This window comes from Phragmites australis, chromosome 7, assembly GCF_958298935.1.
Source record: "Phragmites australis chromosome 7, lpPhrAust1.1, whole genome shotgun sequence".
In the NCBI taxonomy this organism is placed as follows: domain Eukaryota; kingdom Viridiplantae; phylum Streptophyta; class Magnoliopsida; order Poales; family Poaceae; genus Phragmites; species Phragmites australis.
Window position 1 is genome coordinate 26,428,577 of NC_084927.1, and position 12,632 is coordinate 26,441,208.

General features: G+C 48.7%; 1 long non-coding RNA gene across 3 annotated transcripts; it reads right to left on the reverse strand.

Annotated features, from left to right (window-relative positions):
* Positions 1 to 1,075: 1,075 nt before the first annotated feature.
* On the reverse strand, positions 1,076 to 12,178 carry LOC133924423 (uncharacterized). 3 transcript variants are annotated; one of them, XR_009910808.1, is made up of 3 exons: positions 5,339 to 5,724; positions 4,101 to 4,606; positions 1,076 to 1,179 (listed from the first exon to the last, which is right to left on the reverse strand). It is a non-coding gene; the product is annotated as an uncharacterized LOC133924423 (long non-coding RNA). The 3 variants fall into 3 exon arrangements; XR_009910807.1 differs by lacking the exons at positions 1,076 to 1,179; positions 5,339 to 5,724 and adding exons at positions 6,515 to 6,558; positions 11,604 to 12,178 and having other exon boundaries at positions 3,094 to 4,606; XR_009910806.1 differs by lacking the exon at positions 1,076 to 1,179 and having other exon boundaries at positions 3,094 to 4,299; positions 4,432 to 4,606; positions 5,339 to 5,721.
* Positions 12,179 to 12,632: the final 454 nt, after the last annotated feature.

The window sequence follows — 12,632 nt, forward strand, 5'->3', positions numbered from 1 at the left end:
GTTTTAAAAATAATTTTAGAATAGTTTAGAAATTTTAGTATAGTTGTAGAAGTTATAGCATGATTTATGAATAATTTTAGAATTATTAGCGTCATTTAGGAATAAATTTAGCATGATTTAGAAAATATTTTAGACATTTTAGGAATGCTTTTGGAATTGCAGGAATCATTTTACAAATAATTGTAGCATAATTTAGGAACAAGTGTAGCATGATTAGGAATAATTTTATGAATTTCAATGAATTAATGGACAATAATATGGTTTTTATTAGGGATGTCATGAGATGTGATTTTTAGTGTGTATTATGGGGAATGATTTGTTCAACAATGTGACACTAGAGATATTTAAGCAGTTTTTGAGGTGTGGAGGTTGATCTCAATAATCTTGGTGAAATACGGATAGGGATGTTACATGATGATGCTGTCATAAGTGGTGTGCTACTGGGAAGATATCATAGGCCATTTTAAGGGGAGTCAAAGAGCTTGAGGTGATTGGCTTCATTCTGTAAGTGACCTCCTGTACTTCTCTTTATACATAAAATTTGTTGTGGTTCATAGACTAAGTCTATGAAAAATAGTTTAGAAAAAGAATCGATTTTTCTCTGTCTAGAGCGGTTATATTATCTGAAAAATCTATGTCTGAAAAGTCTGTGTTTGAAAAGACTATGTCTAAAAAGATAGATATTTCTAAAAAATTAAGTGCAATTATATTTTCTTTTTTAAATGGTCCTATTAAAATAAATCAATTTAACTTCATATAAAATAGCTTTTCATAATTGCTATTTGTTCAAAAAAAAATCAGCATATGGGTATCCGACAAGCCTGTTGGCAAAGCAGGCACCCTACCGGCACGCCATATGCCAACAAGGCATGTCGGTAGAGCCTCCTACCAACAGGATTATTTGCTAACAGACAAAATACCGACAAGAGTACTATTTCGGTATTTTAAAAAAAATAGATATCATTTTTACAATTTTCATTTAAGTAATAATATTATTATTATTAAATCGCCAACAACATGGTCGATCGCTTTGATCCGAGTGGTGTTTCGTGGTGCGTCGGCGATGCAAAACGTACGGCGCAGGTGGTGGTTGCTTGGTCTCAAGGATCTTTCTGGAAATAACAGAGTGATGCTTCATCTGCTTCTCGATCTCTTCTTGCATTGCATGACAACTCAGGCCTGCACCAGCCAGGAAAATGAACAAGGGGGAAGAAAAGGAATATAATGTGATACAACTGAATTGATCCGAGTTTGGAATGCAGCACATGGATCAAATTATGCTGTAAGTTGATTTTAGCTTATAAGAGAATGAAACGGAGGGTTGCAGATCAGGATCACCGACTTGTTTTTTTTTTTCTTCTCTTTTTTCTTTATTTTGAATCAAGACACACGCTCACACGCTCGGACGCGAATTCGCAAATCTCCCGATAGCCTCCGCTCTTTTCTTTTTTAAAAACTTTTTTCTATCGCGTCTTTTCTTTTTTGGAAAAGTTTGCACAAGAAAATTTTGAGTCAACAAGTTTTGAGAAAAAATTTGCACCAGAAAAATTTAGCTCAAAAAATTTTAAGAAAAAATTAACAAGAAAAGGTTGCTCAAAAGTTTTTAGGAAAAATTATTCGCGACTTGATTGCGCACCCTCACGCGCGGAAAAGGATTTTCGCAGAACCGGGCGATCGAAAAGGCCAGATGAATCTGGACGGTTCGGCGAACACGTTCGAGTACATGACGCATGAACTATGGAACACTATTGGCAGATCCCATCAACGGTCTGCTTGCGATAGCTACCCAAAGCGAATGCAATACTCTGTATGCGGTGAGCTGAGACCTGCCCAAGATGCGAATTGAGAGACAAGCCAATTACAGCCACATGACACGTACCCCACGAGCTCCACATGGAAGGCTGTCCAAGTGCCCGTTATGATCGGACGCTTCGAATAATTTGACTCATTATTTTCGTTCTTGGGGGCACCTAATCATGTGGCAACCAATTGTTTAGTGCCCGCCTTGCTAATCTTGCATCGTTAGGTAGCTCAAGGCCTCTAACCACAGCATAGGAGTACCTGAAAGAGACAGACTCAATCGAAGAGGTATTGCAAATTGCAATAGCTTTGTACAGATTGCGGTTTCGTGCTCTGGTTATGTCGAAGCATATAAGCGTCCTGGCTGTAATATGCCGGGGACGTTGCTGTCCTGGCTCTTGCCATCCACATCAAGGAACGCATTGCTTAAAGGTCATGCCATGCCAAGTCATCAAAAAATAAAGCACGCAATAGTCCAGAACGAATCGACGACATTGTGGCTCATCTTCCCTCGATCTTTTTTTGGGCTCATCCACACCAAAGTCAAGCAAAAAACAAGTGGCCCCGAAAACTTCGTAGTACAACGCAAAGAATTTCGTAGGAATCGATCTATGGATTTCATTTGCCTCGCACGCAGTTTTCATATACGCATCCAGCATTCGAGCGTACTTAACAATGCGGTCTCCGCCGTCCGTCAACCGCCGGCAATTGATCAAGCGCTGAAGGCGCAAACATGTAACGTGGCTTGAGTGATTAGTGGAGATGATTCCTTATCCACTAAGGATTAAATCTTAAATTTGCTTTTTATATGTCTCACCAAGGAAGATTTTTTTTTTATTGGTAGACGATATAACCAAACATATGTGGTGATTTCGTTAATATCCAAGTTTTGTATTTTTGATCTTCAGTAGATGCTGTGTGAGTGAGTTCGTGTGTCTGCTTGTTGTACTAGAATTTCTTAAAAAAGAATTATCCTTAATTATGAGGACAATTAGCGTCGATCAACGTTGATGCAAGCCTCTAATTAACAATTGGTCACCCGCTCCTTCTTCCAACGACTAGTTTACATCCACCATGGTGAGGCCACGCATCGACAGGATCAATTGGGGCCCGGGCTTGATCAGATCAAGGAGCATGTCCCTGTCGTACGCTGGCTGGCCGATTAATCAAACTACGTTCATAGAGATTTAATTGAATCTTAAAATATTGCTGCTCAAAGTAAACCTCTCATCGAGGAAAATGAAACCAGGTCTATGATCTTCCTCGGTTTTTCAATACATACACATTTAGACAGGACTATCACTTTGATATAAACACGGCATTTGTGGGAGTCATGTCTACCATCTTTCAACAAAATATAGCACATCGACATATATCGAGAATTGGTTCCATGTAATATCAGGTTGTTGGCATTGCTGGGCAGTTAAGGCACATCTACTTGTCGAGCAAAGAGTGACAGAAATATTTCTTTGAGAAGCGAGGAGCTTTAAAATGGAAGTAAAGCAAGAAATAGATAAGCTATTATACTTTATGCAGTCAATTTTTTTTTTAAACAAGAAGTCTAACATCCTTTCAATAATCACTATTAATCCATAATGTCAAACTAAAGATGGAAGATGACGAACGGCTCATAAAGATGGAGGAAAAAGGCATCCATAATGACAAATTAAAATACTATCTTTTTTAGGACTAAATACTACATGGGACCTATGTTCTCAGATGAACCGCATGGTAACCTATCTATAGAAAGTCCTACATACGTTTAAATGATTTTAAAATATGGACACAACAATGTAACGATTAAATTCCTATAATAAGTAACTTTAACACTATAAGGCTTCATACAGGAACGATGCGAGCTGGGTCTATCTTTTTTAGAAACCCAGGGTGGCATATCTAAACTATTTTGCTTGGAGCCCTTTTTAATCCCTTGCCAAGCATCTGCCTACATGGTATCGGGCAGGGCACCATATACTGCAGTCTGATGATGATGCATGATTTAGATTTTAATCAAAATGAAAAATCTTGATGTATATAGATGTGCATCTGGTTTAACAAACGACATAAAAAACAAACTGAATACTTGCACCTCACAGAGAAATAAATCGGCTGGAAGAAAATATCCTATCATATCATTAAAGCGAGAATGCAATATTTGACCAATGCACAATATTTAAAATTTGAAAGAGGCTCAAATATATGCGAGATGCGTGCCCACCACCTTGCATTAGCAAAGCATACTATAATCTTGAAACAAATAAGACTTGAGATATGAGGAGGAGGAGGATGATAACAAATACCTGCAATAAAGAGCTCTTTTTGGATTCCTATCAAGACACGATTCACATGGATGGCTGGATTGGCTAGCTCTGAATAGGACACGTCCACGAAAAGAGCTTATTCTGATATTAGGATTGCCCTGCCATTAGCGTACATGGCAAAATATATTGTTGCTGCAAGTTTTTGGTCTACTGTTGTAACCTGCATATGCGTAATTGACTGGGATCTACCATTAGATTGAGATCAATAAACTTTTTTGAGAAGGACTGCGATTATGAAGACATATTAGAATGCATATAAAGCTAATCTGTAGCTTTGTTAGTTGTATTACTGAAATTAGCATGGCCTTACCATCTTCTTTTTCTCTGTTGTCGGAATGTTCCCGGCACAAACGTAGATTAATATGTCTGAGGACCATAGGTCATTCCTGCAAACATCTTGAATGTTTTCTCTTTATTTGTGGTAGTATTAGTCTTGTTGAATAGTTTCTTCTCCTGGCCATCATCTCCGTCTTAGGAGGCTCCTTCTGCTCATGGTTAAATAAATGAATAAGTGTAGAAAATGGAGCACTTGACACAGGGAAAAAATACACCAGCTCAACAGTATACAAAGTAAATTGTAAATGGAAACATGGAGAGGCCCGGGCATCGCATAACACGATGAAGGGTATGCTTGTTTTTTATTATGATTATGAATTCTAATTTTTAAAATCAGAAAAAAGATAAACAGGCCAATTTTACAATTCAAAATCCACAATCTAAAACAGATTATATCATAATCCATAATTAGAAAAATACTACTTTTATCAAATTGTAACATATATTTACACATCATTATCATTACATATCATTTCGCATCTTTCTCCTCTCTCTCTAGAGCTTCACTCGCTGGCGCCGTGCAGCCGTGCAGGTGAGGGAGGGAGAAACCCCAGCTGTTCACCGGAGAGTCGGCCGGAGGCTGCGCGATGATGGAGGCGCGGCGGTTGAGGAGCATGGGGCTGAAATGGTTGACCGGGCGAGGAGCGCCCAGGCAGTCATGGCCGATTGTACGGTGCGCTCGCCGGCGGCCGCCGGCGGCTTGGCCAACAGGCGACACCAAAGGACTCAGCGCGCAATGGGGGTTCGTCCAAGGTGACATGCATAAGGAAGCTACAACCACATGGAGCTCGCCAGCGTCCATGGCGCGCAGCAGCTCGGTGCGCGCGACTGGAGCAAGGGAGCACACGGAGATGGAGGAAAAAGGGAGCAGCGAGCCTCACCAGTGCGTAGGCAAGCTCACCCAAGGTTCATCCTGCGTGGCGAGGTGCTGCAGCAGCGATTCACGGTGAGGAGGCATCGCCGGCCGGAGTTGGAGAGGAAGAATGGCGCGCGAAACCCGATTTGGCCTGGGAACTGAGGGATTCGCGCGGGATTCGGCGGGGAAAGCTCCGCACGACCTTACAAAGCGCGATTTGGGGCTTGATTGGGCGGATCTGTGCTTGGTGGCTTCGGATTTGAGCTTGTGGGTGCTGCAATGGTGGTGCGCTGCTTTTTTTTTTTTTTTGCGCGGCTGAGAGAGGGGAGCAGGGTGCCACAAACTGAAATTATTTGTTTTAATTATACAATTCAGATTCTAACCATCTAGATTTTAAATCATAATAAAAACAAATAAACCCTAAAGCAGGCTCAAAAAATCACCTTGAAAGCTGAAGGCAGGTAATAAAAAGAAGTTCAGTCACCATTATTTCTCCGTTAGCATATATGTGCAATGACCGCAGTAACAATCTTCCGACAATAAAAGTAAGATATTGAAGCTAAGCATTATTGCTTTTCCGAAATTCAATGAAATATTGTTTGACAAGAATTCAAAGAAGTTCATCACACTCGGTCCACATGGTTAGATACTTAGTAAGAATGCAAGAAACCACATTGGAAATATCAACTATCATATGAAAATTGTAAATGTGCAATAACAATATGGGTGCAAAACCTGTAAAGTGTATAAAGTTGCAACTTGCAAAAGAGGACAAATGAAAAGGAGCAGTTTTACGCTTTTTCTGCACAAAAGTAGCCTCTTTCTGTCCAACCTTTCATCTCTAGGTTGCATTTTCAAGGAGCAAAGCAACACAGGTTGAGGATAATACAATTTTTACAAAAACTGTCTATATGAATTAGGATAAGCGATATTATCAATGATTCATGGTATATGTATATTTGATTCATCTAGCTGAAGGACAATTATTTATAAATAAGCTAATTGTACAAAATGCATGTCTTATCTTAATGTTTGGTTTGTGTACCAATCTCTGATCGAAATTAAAATAGTACATGAATTTTTATACTGCTAACTCAGTAACAAATCGTGACACACATGATATTGTGAAAAAATGGGATAAGAGGAGGAGCAAGACAGAAGGAGAAATCAAACATGAAAGAGATGTGATTGTGCCCATAACTGGTGCAGAAGCCTAACCGAGCTTTTCACCTGCCCTAGCCCTTCCTGTCAGCGGAACCAGGTCTTCAACGGCTAGAGTACGCCCGGGTCTTCAGCATGCAACGTCCAGCGCTCACCGCTCACCCGTCGCGCCCACACCACTAGAGGACGCGCTCCACCACGCGCACGCGCGCCTGCCCGAGCGGTCACCACGGCGTCCACGATCCGCTTAGCGCGCTCGCCCGCACTCGCCTGTACAGGCGTGGCCAAAGGCCACCATTGTAACCTATATATGTGTAACACTTGAGATCAATACAATTTATCCAGTTGATCTGTTCTACTCTACATGGTATCAACGTCCAATCCAGAATCCCTTTGCCACATCTTCCGCACCAATGGCGCCTTCCTCCAACCCCTCTGACTCCTCCTCCGACGACGGTCTCTCCGTCGCTCCCGCCCCCGCCGCCGTTCTCCAGGCGGTCTCCATCCGCCATCATGTCCCTGTCACCCTCGACATCGACGAGGGCAACTACGGCCAATGGCGCGACTTCTTCGATTCGGCTCTCGGCAAATTCGGCCTCGAGGGCCACGTTCGCTCCACCACCCCGTCCGAGGAGCGCGATGGTGAGTGGCGCATGGTTGATTCCTGCGTTGTCAACTGGATACTCACCACCGTCTCCAAGGGCGTCTTCGACATCGTTCGCCGGGAACGGAACAACGCCTTCTCTCTGTGGCACGCCATCGAGGGGCTCTTCCAGGACAACGAGCTGCAACGTGCGGTGTACCTGGAAGCCGAGCTGCGCTCCCTGCAGCAGGGCGACATGTCGATGAACGACTACTGCACCAAGTTGAAGCGGCTCGCCGATCAGCTACGCGACATCGGTCACCCCGTCTCCGAGCCCAGTCAGGTGCTCAATCTTCTCCGCGGCCTCAATCCCCGCTATCGCTACGTCAAGCCGGTGATCACCTCCAAATACCCGCCGCACAACTTCATGAGCGCCCGCTCCTTCCTCATCCTCGAGGAACTCAGCGTCCAGCACGACGCCAACGCCGAAGCTGGGCAGGCCCTTGCCGCGACTCATGGCGAGCGATCCAGCGGCTCCTCCGGCTTTGCCTCCGCGGGCACCAACGACGGGTCCTCCGCCTCCAACGCGCCCCGCTCCAACAACCAATCCTACAACGGCGGCGCCAACAACCGATCCAACCGGCGGTGCGGCCGGGGCACCAACTCCAACAACCAGTCCGCGCCGTGGGCCGCAGGATACCACCCGTGGCAAGGCATGGTGCAGGCCTGGCCCATGCCCTTCCGCGCCCTCGGCGCCGGCGTTCTGGGGCCCCGACCTCCGTTCCAGCCACAGCGGGCGATGGCGGCCACCCATCTCCCGCCTGCTTCACCGGGCGGCTCCTCCAACACCTTCGACACCGGGGCTCTCTATGCGGCGCTCCAATCCACCGGCGTTCCACACCACCCACCGAGTGCGTCTGACTGGTACTTCGACTTCGGCGCGACGTCGCACATGTCGTCTTCCCCTGGTACCTTCCCTCCCTCCACCCTTCGGCCATCCTCTTCTATCATCACAGTAGGCAATGGTGCTCGCATGCCAGTCACACATCAAGCACAAACTTTCATTCCTACTGCCACCTCCCCTCTTCAGTTAAACGATGTTCTTGTTTCTCCATCGCTCATTAAGAATTTGATCTCCGTTCGCCGCCTTACTCGTGATAACAATATTTCCATCGAGTTTGACCCTTATGGTTTCTCTATCAAGGATCTTCCTACCAGGGTAGAGATGCTCCGATGTGAAAGCAGCGGCGACCTCTACCCCCTCCGCCTCCCACATCATCAAGCCCTCACTGCATCCTCGGCGACATCCCTGTGGCATCAGCGATTGGGACACCCAGGACACCCAGTTACCTCTCAAATTTTACAAACTTTTTCTTTTTAGTGTAATAAATCTGATGCTCATTCCTGCTCTTCTTGCCGGCTGGGCAAACATGTTCGTCTACCATTCACCAATTCCGCATCACAGACTTTTTTTCCTTTCCAATTAGTTCATTTAGACGTTTGGACGTCACCTGTTCTTAGTCATTCAGGTTATAAATATTACGTTGTGTTTCTTGATGATTATACTCATTATCTATGGACAATTCCTCTTAGCAATAAATCTTATGTTCTTCCAACTATTCGAGCGTTTATTTCCTACGTTCATACTCAATTTTGCCTCCCCATCCTAGCTTTTCAGACAGACAATGGCCGGGAGTATGACTCCACCGCCATGCGCCTCCTCCTCTCTTCTCTCGGCACTCAGCTCCGTCTCTCCTGCCCATACACATCGTAGCAAAACTGGAAAGCCGAACGTATTCTCCGCACTGTAAATGATTGTTTGCGTACCATGCTAATTCACAGTGCAGCACCGCTGGCGTTCTGGGCCGAGGCGCTTGCCACGGCGACATACTTGATCAACCGCCGTCCCTGCCGCGCAACTGGCACCACGACGCCGTACGCCCTGCTCTTCGGCGTGGCGCCCTCCTACGCTGAGCTCCGTGTGTTTGGGTGCCGCTGCTTCCCCAACATGATCGCCACCTCGAGTCACAAGCTCGCCGCACGCTCCACCCCGTGCGTCTTCATCGGGTACCCGATGGATCACCGTGGATACCGCTGCTACAACGTCGCGACAGGCCGGGTGATCACATCGTGGCATGTCGTCTTCGACGAGACGGTCTTCCCCTTCCGCGACAACACCATGACCACCGCCGCCGTGCCGCGCCCAGTGGCGTGTGATCCGCCATCACCTCCACCGACCCGTGGTGTCGCGATCGCCGCGCCACGACACGTGCCCCCGGCGCCGTCACCGCCACGCCTCGCCGCCGAGCTGACGCCCCATCCAACGTGCGCACGCATCACGCGTCAAGACCGTCTACCTACGGCCACAGCCGCAGTCGAGCCATCCACTTCATCTGCTGCGACCGGTCCCGTGTGTTCACCCGCAGCGGTGCCCGCGGCCAGTCCCGTGGCTTCACCCGCCGCGACGTCACCTACCACCGGGCCCCCAAGTCATCCGATGGTGACTCGAGCGCGCGCCGGGATCCACAAGCCCAGCCCGAAGTACGCCATGACGGCTTCAACGACAATCTCGCCTATCCCTCAAAGTGTCCGCACCGCCGTCAAGGACTCCAACTGGTATGCTGCAATGAAACAAGAGTTCGATGCGTTGCAAGCCAACAAGACCTGGACTCTCGTCCCGCGCTCACCAGGAGGTCGTGTCATCATCGAAAAGTGAGTCTTCAAGCACAAATTGAATCCCGACGGCACCCTTGAGCGTTATAAGGCTCGATGGGTCGTCCGTGGGTTCAATCAACGGCCCGGCGTCGACTTTGGCGAGACGTTCTCGCCGGTGGTCAAGCCGGCCACGATCCGCACCGTTCTCACGCTCGTGGCGACGAACAATTGCCCGGCTCATCAACTCGATGTTTCCAACACTTTTCTTCACAGCAATCTTCAGGAGCGGGTGTACAGCCAGCAACCCACGGGGTTCGTCGATCCTCAACGCCCCGACGACATCTGCCTCCTGTCGAGGTCGCTCTACGGTCTCCGACAAGCACCACGGGCGTGGTTCAAGCGCTTCATCGGGCACGTGACCAGTCTGGGCTTCGTCCAGTCGAAGGCCGATTCCTCCCTCTTTGTCTACCACATCAATGGATCCACGGCGTACCTCCTCCTGTATGTCGACGACATGATCCTGTCCGTGTCATCGGCCGCACTACTTCGACATGTCATCGCACGGCTCCACGACGCCTTTGCCGTGAAGGACATGGGACCCATCCGGCACTTCCTCGGCATCAGCGTTCGGCGCACCAAAGAAGGTTTCTTCCTCTCACAGTCTGCGTATGCAGAAGAACTTCTGGAGTGCGCTGGAATGGCAAATTGCAACCCCGTCGCCACCCCCGCGGACACGAAGCCAAAGGCGTCCGCTGCCGACGGGAAGCTCATTGACGACGCCACCTCCTACCAGAGCATCGTCGGCGCACTGCAATATCTCATGATCACACGTCCAGACATTGCGTACGCTGTGCAGCAGGTCTGCCTCCATATGCACGCGCCGCGGGACGTTCACCAGACGATGCTGAAACGCATCCTCAGGTATGTCAAAGGGACGACGGGTCTCGGCGTTCAGCTGCGCGCCGCGACTTCACCAACGATCACCGCTTACTCCGACGCCGACTGGGCCGGGTGCCCAGACACACGGCGTTCTACGTCCGGGTTCTGCGTCTTCCTTGGCAGCTCACTCATCTCGTGGTCGTCCAAACGACAAACCACGGTGTCGAGGTCGAGTGCCGAGGCCGAGTACCGCGCCATCGCCAACGTCGTCTCCGAGTGCTCCTGGCTTCGTCATCTCCTCGGCGAGCTCCTCTGCAAGGTCCCCATGGCGACCGTGGCTTTCTGCAACAACATCTCGTCTATCTACATGTCCAGGAACCCAGTGCATCACCGGCGAACCAAGCACATTGAGCTAGACATCCATTTCGTCCGGGAGAAGGTCGCCATTGGAGAGCTTCGTGTCACGCACGTTCCCAGTGCACGGCAACTCGCAGATGTGTTCACCAAGGGACTACCTTCAGCGCTGTTCTTCGATTTCAGAGACAGCCTCTCCGTCACCGCGACCGACGTCGAGACTGCAGGGGGGTGTCAGCGGAACCAGGTCTCCAACGGCTAGAGTACGCCCGGGTCTTCAGCATGCAACGTCCAGCGCTCACCGCGCACCCGTCGCGCCCACGCCACCGGAGGACGCGCTCCACCACGCGCACGCGCGCCTGCCCGAGCGGTCACCACGGCGTCCACGATCCGCTTAGCGCGCTCGCCCGCACTCGCCTGTACAGGCGTGGCCAAAGGCCACCGTTGTAACCTATATATGTGTAACACTTGAGATCAATACAATTTGTCCAGTTGATCTATTCTACTCTACACTTCCTGCGATGGAAAATAAACATATTCCCATGAGTATGTTCCACTGTACAACTTCATGGGAAGGGGCAGTATGCAATTAGACATTGAAATAGACAAATATGAGATATCAAATAAATAAGAAGCTTCATAAACCAAGAAGGATTACAGGACTGTGCATGATGGAACATGATCTCGTCCCGCCGGTGAGTTCAAATCCTCAATCCTGGCGCCGAAGCCTTAGTCGTCACCTCACGGCATCTATCACTGCACACCAAGATGTGAACACACCATCACTTGATCGAGGGAGGAGACACCGGGTCCTGTCATCGAGCAGCACACCGACCACTGTCCGACTACCCGTGTCCATCACCGCATTGGTGGGGGGGAGCGAGGAATCCACTTGGTTTCACATTGGTGGTCACCCGGAGAGGAGTAGCTGAACATGATGGGAGGCCTACTGCGTCAGCGACGGAGGAAGGGGAAGAACTTGGTAACAAAAGTGAAATCAAAGAGGGAAAAGCAAGAATAATGAACCAAGAAGAGCAAGGCAATGGAAGAAAAGAAACAAATCTGAGTAGAAAGGGGGAGAGTTGGGTAACAAAAATGAAATCTCGATGGCTTCGAGGGAAGGAAGCAGGTGCAGGTGCGGCTGCCGGCGACGACGATGGTGACGACGTACAGCTCTAGTGTCGTGACACAGCGGGCCCAGTCCTTCTCCTCGTTCCCACCCATGCCCAGTTGTCAATCCTCCCACGTACCATTACGCATGAACCAAGAGCACCATCTAACCAAAGGAGGAAAAGAACAATAAGAGTCTAGACAAAATCGCAAGAAACGGGGGTCACCGCGGAGGAGAGAGAAGCAATGCACCTCGCGTAATGCCTCCATGCACAAATCTAAGCTCAAGCTTCTCATCGGCACCGGGGGGGCATGTGTGCTCTCCTGCCGCTTGGGCTTTGGCTCCGGCCTCGCCATGGCCCCGCTCAGCGCGCTCCTCATCGACATGCGGGGCGTGGCGAGCGAGCTCTCCCGTTGATTCAGCTTTGGCTCCGACCTCTTCATGGCCTCGCTCGGCACCTCCTTATGCTGAGAGGCCTAGGAGGCGGACCAGCATCAACGTCGGTAGGAGGCGGGCCGCTGACCCTGGTTGTGGAAGGCGTAGGGGCGAGGAGCAGGCAGACAGAGCGAGTGAAGA